An 8,571-nucleotide genomic window follows, 5' to 3' on the forward strand; every position below is an offset into this window, starting at 1 on the left:
AGTTATCGACGAGCGAGTACTCCTCTCGGTAGTTACAGTCCCCCGAACCCTCAATCTCTACCTTGCGGGTGTATGTTGAGAGATCCCCACACCAGGCATCACAAGGGAACCTACGGCCGTCGTGGTCAAACATAATTGCACTCCCTTTATGTCACGATAACCGGGTTTTGTCAGTTTTTCTCATTGTCGTTAAAAACTGAATGGCGACTCCTATATTACTAGTCAATTGGGTGTATACTCACAGGAAATCCAATTACACTTGATTGAATAAAAAGAATCGTCACACCCACGAGGGACGAGGTCATGCATTAGCCTCGTTCTTTTTCGACCCCCTCACAGTGGCGACTCCACTGGGGATAGTGAAGGAAATACTCGTGCTTGTAGGTAATCAAAATAGCCGAAGGGTGAAACGATCCTACCCCGCGTTTATTTCCCCATCAAGTTGGGACGACCTGAAAATCAGCATATTAATGTGAACGGGAAGAACCGCATAACGAATCTCGGCTCCCTCGGGAGTTGGGACTAAGGATACCTTTTTTCGCCAATAGGGGGGTGCATACGCCGCGCATGTTGCCCACTCGGTACTTGTGCAGGTAGTACACCTATCCCGAACCCAATCGCTCGCTCATTAGGTCCCTCTCGCCTGCATGCCCCCTTGGCTTGCACTTGCGGGTTGGCCTCTTGAGCGAAATTCGTCTGTTGAAGACACTACCTTGACTGGGGCATGTGTTGGATCTACGATAGAAGCGGTACCAAGCCAGGCGCAAATAACTACCCATAGAAGCCTATCATAAACTATATGACATGTTATTATCGCCTCTTGATGAATGTTAGTTATGTGTAGCGAAATATGTGATTGTGTGTGACAAACTATCCTAGAAAACCAACGACCTTAAAAATTTCCCAAACATTCATAGACTAATTTGCCAAAGAGTTATACCGAAATACGCGTTCCGCAAACCCGAACGATCGCCACAAAAATAAGCGACGCTCGGGATGGCCCATAACGAATCCCACAAACACTGCACAACGCGTAAAGGACGTTATAAGGCAAGCGCGCAAAATCAAGTCGCATAAACAAAAATATACGCAAACAGAAACCGAGCACCAGTCAGGGACGCATTATCAGCGCCCCTGGCTGGGCGCCAGAATTTCTCACGCCCCTCGCTGGGCGCTGAAGTTGCTGCTTGGCCTTCTGGTCAGGCGCATCACCCTCGGTGCCCGCGCAAAAGGAAAATACGTAGCACAAAAAAATGTTCGTAAAAAGAATTGCTACGAGGGCGTAAGAAAAGCACTCGATTTCAAAAGCGACTCGTAAAAAAAATTAATAACTCTTTGTGTCGTTGTTAGGCCTCATACGACGACAATGCTCGGCACCAAAACCGAACATGCTAATAACTATGAATGTCACATGGGCGAGTGTTTCGAAAATCCAAAGAATGACCAAAAGAAAAAAAAACTAAAAAGTGTACCAACAAAAGAAAGAGTGAAAAACCAATTTAGAGAGTCGAAGTGCACTAAAACGCGTCATTTTCGATGCTTTTTTGGCTATTTTTCGACGCCTTTGGGCGGCGAGAAAATTTTTCTCGACGCCCGATGCCAGCGTCGAGAATTTGGCCGTAGAGAAATTCTCGACGCCACGCAGCGTCGAGAAACTCGACGGTGTTTGTCGTCTTCATAATATTTTTGGCGCCAATCAGCGTCGCAAATCTCGACGGTGTTTGATGTAGCTACATATATCTCGACGGTCATTTGCGTAGTAATATTTTTGCGTGCTTACCAACAATTTTTTGCGCGAATCATATTTTGACACTATAAAGCGTCGATAATTTAAATAATTTTTTTTTTTAAATCGTTTATTTTTGCCCAAAGCAAAATCAACCTGAAACTAGTTAATTTAAACCAAACCAAACAGATGCTATTAACTGTAAATGACAAGATTATATATTAATCTATATATATATATGCAATAATACGTACTTAGCTCGCTCCAAATCATATCATATCATCAAATTAAGTTTACACATGTACAAACTATCAAATTAGCTAGCTATTTATCTCCAAAACACAAATTTAATACCAAAAGGTATGAACAAAAGCATCTAGACAACGAAACAACAGAAAACGTTAGAGGAGTAAACACAAGAGACACAATAAAAGGGTACACAACACAAGATTGCACACAGCAGCAATCGAACACCACACTCCCTGAAGACTTGCAGCACCTGGACTCCCTGCAGAACAGCCTGCACACACCAGGAGCACAACCCACACCCTGCAACAGCAAGAAGCAGCACCTGTGCAGCTGAAAACAACACCAAACGCCTGCAGAAACATCAGTGCAGCAGCAGGCTAATTAGATAGTCTTTGGTGTATAGATAAGCCTAATTAAAATGCAGGATATCTTAGCAGAATGATATAAGTTTCAAGATCTCAACCCCTTTACAATGGCCAGCTTCTATGCTGCCTAGAGATCTCCTTGATTACCTAAAAGGCACTAGTTTGATTTGTAGTTGCGCTTTTATAGAGCTATGTACTATATGCTTGCACAACTTTTGAAAGAAGTGATATATTACATGAGTTCAAATATTCTGTTGTTAAATGGTCTTCAGGTACAAAAATTTATCAGTACTACTGTTTCATTATGCACCAGTTGATGACTTTCTTCTTTTCACTTTTCTATTAGATGTTTGAAATTAATAAACATAATTCATTTTCTATTTCTAATGTGTCCTTTATGTAATCTTGGAAATTGTCTGGCATACTTGTGTGGAGTATTACACTGTGATCTTGTGATGGATTTGCAACCACGAAAAGACCAAGTGTAATCCAGCTTCAGCCGTGAGAAATCGCCATCTATGTGAGGTAAATTGCTGGTATTAATTTCCAGCTGTACTATTCCACAACTTTATTTTTTGTGTCCTTAAAAAACAAAGTTTTAATTTGTGTAATTGTGTGCAGACTCTTGCTGACACTTGTTTTCCTGTTACCGGAGGTCTATCAGCCAGTTGCCTTCATGGTATTTTTATTCTCAGTCAACACACAAAGTTAGCAGCTCACTGTAATTTCTTCTAATTAGTTAGCTAAAATTGGGATTTTTTTTCTCGCAGTTCTTATTCCTTAAACCAAACAGCATGATTATTGATTCCTCAACTCTCTATATTCTTCTCTCAGTTTCTTCTTCTTGAGTTTTTAGAATTAGCAAAGGGCGGGCCACTGTTACCTGATTCGCTAGTATGAGACTGGATATAGGTACGCAATTCGCTACCTAATTTGCTAAATTAGACCAAAATTGTACCGCTTTCATGTTATAATTCATTTATTTGGTTCGCGTTTCGTGGGGTGATTAGAGAATTAGGTAACACCGGGGCAGGCAGAAGTGTACATCTAAATGAAGGAAAATTGCTTCATCATGTGGCACACAGATCAATGCCTTCTAAATTCTCATCAACTTAAGTTTATAGGAAAATACGCTAATACTATGACATCAATGTTGAATTGTAGTTAAATGTTGAAAACACAAACACTACTCAATTGACATGTTATGTTCAGTTCTATTTTGTAATGTTCAGTTCTATAAAGTTAAACAGAAACTGTAATAAAAGAATTCGGGATCATACCTTAATCCGGAGAGGGGATGTTGTTGGTGTGTATTGCTAACCTGCCTGAGGTCCACCAAAACATCTCGTAATTCCACTTGACCAAGTAACTACAAACTCCTCAGCACTGAACTTGAGGAACTGTAAACTATGACTGCATTTGGAAGATTCACATCCAGGTGTTGCAGTCAGTAGCATTAGCAGTCATGGTGTTAGTAAATAGGCAAGTATGGTTCTCTAAATATTCTAAGTTGGTGGTTTCACTAACGAACCTTACAAAAAAGGTGGTATTCAGCTTTGAATCTTGTAAACGCAAATTCTTAATCTCGGGAATTGAGCCAGGTACTTTGCCTCCAAATTGATTGAGCAAGAATGCTAGAATCTTAAAGCCTGCACATGGAAAACGGTTATCATCTCTTTTTTCAGTCTACAAAAAACAGAGAAGACCTTAAGATTATTAAACCATTAAAGACACTTGTTTCCAAAAATGCCAGTTTGATAAAATTAGAAAACAAGCTTGTTTGGAGAAGAATCCCAAAAGAAACCAAAGTACTAAAAAGAGACTACTGATAATGATTACTCTAGATTACTCTGCTAAAAGTACACATAACATCATATAGCACTAATAGATTAATGAGGCTACACAAAGAATACTCGATCAGATGATTTTCGGTATTGCCCAAAGGTTTGGGAAAATAAGAACTGAACACAATAATAACTAAAAGCCCAACTAACCATGAGTTTTACACTTCTCATACAGTTGTGAGAGTTCCGAATAGTTTTATAATTTCTTTATTCAACTTCTTTCACTTATCTGATTTCCCTTTCTAGGTGGGTTGTTATATATCTACCAGATTTCATAGCGTACATAGTCCAATTAATATCAATTTGACAGATATCAGGGTTCTGTTTGATTACCTGCCTGAGGTCATTACCATTGCATCGATACCTCTAGTAAGGTTTCTGTCTTAGGCAGGTTTGGGGTCAGATGTATGGAGCCATAGTGTTATAACCCAGTAATGTCTCGGTTGCTTTTGCAATTTTCTAACACCTTCAAACTTTAGCAGCCTAGTGTCCTTGCCTTTTTTGCAAATGAATATTCCAGCTGAATATCAAAAAGTAGTTAAATTGTGTACTTAAAGTTTACCAGTGAACATTAACGATTCTGCATATTAGAGTTTTTGTGCTCCTAGACATAACTTTTGTTTATTCTCTTCTCTCAATGAAATACATGACTATTTTATTTTTCTTAGCTAGATATCATTGTAGTACTGTCTTAATTCCTCTGCTGTTCACCAATTTTCTTTATACCATATGGGCAAGTGTTTTAAAAGGGACCAACTGCTAATTTCCCATTCTTTGACTATAATTTGTAAAGTGTAGACAATAAAACTTTCTTATAAACCATTTTTCCTGACCAATATGACTGGACACTATACTTGCATGTAGAGTTAATAATAATTATAAACCCCAACAACTGAAATCAATAAAACTCAATTAAACCACGAGAATTTCAATTAAAACTACACCATAATTGCCAATTTTATAATCTGAAAAGAAAATTTAGATGAGCGTTTTCATTGTGTTCCTGATTTATGTTATTTTCGTCACAACCTCACATGGACATCACAAATGAAAATATAAAAATTGCCAATTCAATGCTGTAGAAATCAATAACAACAACTTGTACCTCAGAGATAAAGACAATGAACCGAATGTCACACCAATGGTAGCAACATCATCCATTTTCATCGTCCCTTTGTCAAAAGAAAACCTAATTAAGAATAAAACACATCAAAATTGATAATTTAAGTCTAACCTATCCATATTCTTTGAGCAGCAGATTCACCGAAATTGAAAAGTAACTCTCACACAAAGTTGTACCCAGAATATTGAAGAACCGAAAGAAGAGAGATAGCGAGATAGAGGGAGGAGAATACAAACTGCAAAGGGAAACGATTTTGGGAGATGAACGAACTTACAACTCATAGAGAGATAGATGAACGAACTTCTAATTAGAGAAATACACAAAAAAAAATAATTCAAATTATGGCTCAACTAAAGAGATACAAATTTAAACACAAGCAATCGCATATGCGACCAGCAATGACCAGATCACAGTTTGACTTAATATGGAACATTTTCAGCATGTCAAAAGTACAGTTGAAGGGCTTGAGGCACTTTAAACCAATACATTAAGACTAACATAACACATGAAATGCTCAAAAGCTAGAAACCAACAGCATAACTAGAGAACCAATGGGAACAAAGTCGTAGTTCAAAATCTCCAAAATAAAAATTAGACTTTCCAACACATCGACAAAATTACTCTGAAAACTTTATATGCACTTAACTGGTGGAAAGCAAGGGACCAAGTATCTATTATAAATTTATAAATGTAGTCTGAATACTCATAGGCCCATACTCAACTGTCATGATTAGTAAGATCTAGCACAAAATCTTAATTATTTCATAATGAAAGTTAATGTATATGACTAACTAGATTACACTTTAAGTCTACTACCCTCCTTAAAACCCGTGTGACCTTTATACTACAATCAAATCTCCACTTAATCCAACACAAAAAGTCAGCAAACTTAAACAATCAGAATATCTCGAAGAGGTCAAAGCACATAATCTTAAACTCTCATAGTGACCTTACTTATCTACTAGCTTATTCAAGAAGGCTCTTAGTTGGTAGAATGCAGTCCCAACTATAATGCTTATAAGGGAAACATTTACAGTTAGGATTCTTAATAAAGGTAAGTAGTCATTACCTAATAAGTGTAGGTATAAACATGCTTTTCTTTTGCACTAATGTGGCATGAATTCTAGCAGCACTGCAGCACCAGAAGAAAAAAATAAGGAATATGTATGTATAGTTTCTACATGAGGCACGTCTGCACATGTAGTAGTTAGTTAAAGCAATGGCATATATGAAAGTTGATGTCCCATTCCATACAACAAGTACCTGTGTTTGTGTAAAATACTCTAGGAAATAGGACGATATATGCCAGCTAAAGAAATGAAATGGCAAAAATGAGTTGGTAGAATTCTAAAAAGAAATAATATTTCTGCTAAAAAACTTACCCACATCTTACTAATAATCGACTATTCCCAAATAACAAAAATGAGGCCATTCCAATATCATCAAAGTGAAGCAAAGAAAAGATGTTAACTTGACTAGGAAATTAACAAATTTCTAAAATGAAAATAACTTCGAAAAATAAAATTGTATTTTGCATTCTCTATGAGGATTGTCTAAACTCTGCTTTTTCCAAGTGGACATGTTCAATGTCTTTGAAAAATGAAAATCCCCCAACATCCTCCTCCCACCGCCCCACATAAACATGATACAACAACAAAGCCTTAATCCCAAAATGAGGGCTCGACTAACATGAATCGGCATAGGAGACCATCAATTTTGACCAATCACACGAGATAAGAATAGGAAGTTAAAAGAGTAAACATGATACAAGTAACAAAATCTAATTTAAAATTGGTGACCCTTTACTTATGCTTTGCAATGCCTACGACTTCTGATCATATTCATGATTGGTCATTGGTTGTGATCATTTAACTTCACTAGGTTAACTAAACCATGCCTAACTTTGCTGATAATAAGGTTTCTAAAGCAGGTTGTGATAACTGAAAATAGAAATTTACCCATGTACTTAATTATACCCTCTAACAATCACCATATTCAGCAAAAAAATTGACAAATACAAAGGAACACAAGAGAAATAACGATTGGCATACAAGAAACATAATAAAATTCTTTTCAAAGAATAAGAAAAAAAAGACCCAACATTTAAATAAAAATCTGTAAAATCCATAAACAAAGAAATTAAAAACTTAATTTCATAGAACCAAAAACGAAATCGAGACTGAAATCTAAGCCCCTAATTCAATGAAAGTGAGAAGTAAACCCCAAACTACTGAAATTCTTAATTCAGAATATGGAAGAGAGATTATGAAACAAAAAAAAAGAGACTGATAAATTAAGTTACCTTGCACAATATGAAACCTGCACCTCCATGGATAATAGATCTAAGAGAAAGGGGGATCTGAGAGAAGATGCAAATTAAAGTGAAAGGAGTTACAACTTGTAAGACAACGAGAGTGTTAGGGTAATCGATTAACAAACAAAAATGACCAGATATCAAATTCCAGATTTATTCACATACAAAAATCGCCCTTGCTTTTTATATGATTTCCCGAATCAGCTGATTTCCCGAATCATCAAAACCTAAAATCGGATTTAATTTGTTAACCCAAAAAGTCAAATCAAACCTAGATTTTATCTCCAAAAAAACCCAGAAAAAACAACTTAATGAGTTCAAAATTGAAATCAATATTAATTGTGACCTGACCTGACCTGACCTGACCGCCATGAGAACAAGATTTAAGGCAGGCAGAGAATTTTCCATATGTGAGAATCTGGAATCCCAAAAGCAAGAAAACCGAGTGAGAAATTAATTGCATTACATTCAAGGAGATGAAAAGGAGGAAAATGGATTGAAAGAGCTTAATTAGAGATGTAGATCTGGAACTTCCGAAATATGGAGAAAGAGGGAAATTATCAGGTTAGGGTTTGAGAAAGTGAGAACCGTGAGGGAGTGGGGAAAGGGGTGGGGCGGTTCTCAACAAAAAATACACGAGGGCATCTAAAGATGACCAGGCGCGAGACATGTTGTTTCTCAACGCTGGTATTAGACGAGAGGATAGACCGACCCGGAAGACCGTCGAGAAAACACACAGATTGCGATTTGATGCTGACGGTCGCCAACACCGTCGAGCCCATAACGTCGAGAAATGGCGTATTTTGTAGTAGTAGCTAAGTATTGCTTGAAACTTTGGGAACCTAAACTTTAGCTTATCTTATGCCTAGGACTGGTCCTGCCACTTGGTGCCGATCAGGGAATCAACGGTTAGTGCGTCTCGAAGATACATCACCAACATCAGGTTTAGT

General features: G+C 37.3%; 1 long non-coding RNA gene across 6 annotated transcripts; it reads right to left on the reverse strand.

The window, feature by feature from the left end:
- Window positions 1-1,961: 1,961 nt before the first annotated feature.
- On the reverse strand, window positions 1,962-8,289 carry LOC110794593 (uncharacterized). Of its 6 annotated transcripts, none has more exons than XR_008931082.1 (9): window positions 7,973-8,289; window positions 7,787-7,848; window positions 7,610-7,666; window positions 6,377-6,439; window positions 5,290-5,356; window positions 4,518-4,704; window positions 3,872-3,989; window positions 3,621-3,753; window positions 1,962-2,325 (listed from the first exon to the last, which is right to left on the reverse strand). It is a non-coding gene; the product is annotated as an uncharacterized lncRNA (long non-coding RNA). The 6 variants fall into 6 exon arrangements; XR_008931083.1 differs by having other exon boundaries at window positions 5,290-5,373; window positions 7,983-8,288; XR_008931080.1 differs by having other exon boundaries at window positions 5,290-5,373; window positions 7,978-8,288.
- Between the last annotated feature and the right edge of the window lie 282 nt (window positions 8,290-8,571).

This window comes from Spinacia oleracea, chromosome 3 (assembly GCF_020520425.1).
Source record: "Spinacia oleracea cultivar Varoflay chromosome 3, BTI_SOV_V1, whole genome shotgun sequence".
Taxonomy (NCBI): Eukaryota; Viridiplantae; Streptophyta; class Magnoliopsida; order Caryophyllales; family Amaranthaceae; genus Spinacia; species Spinacia oleracea.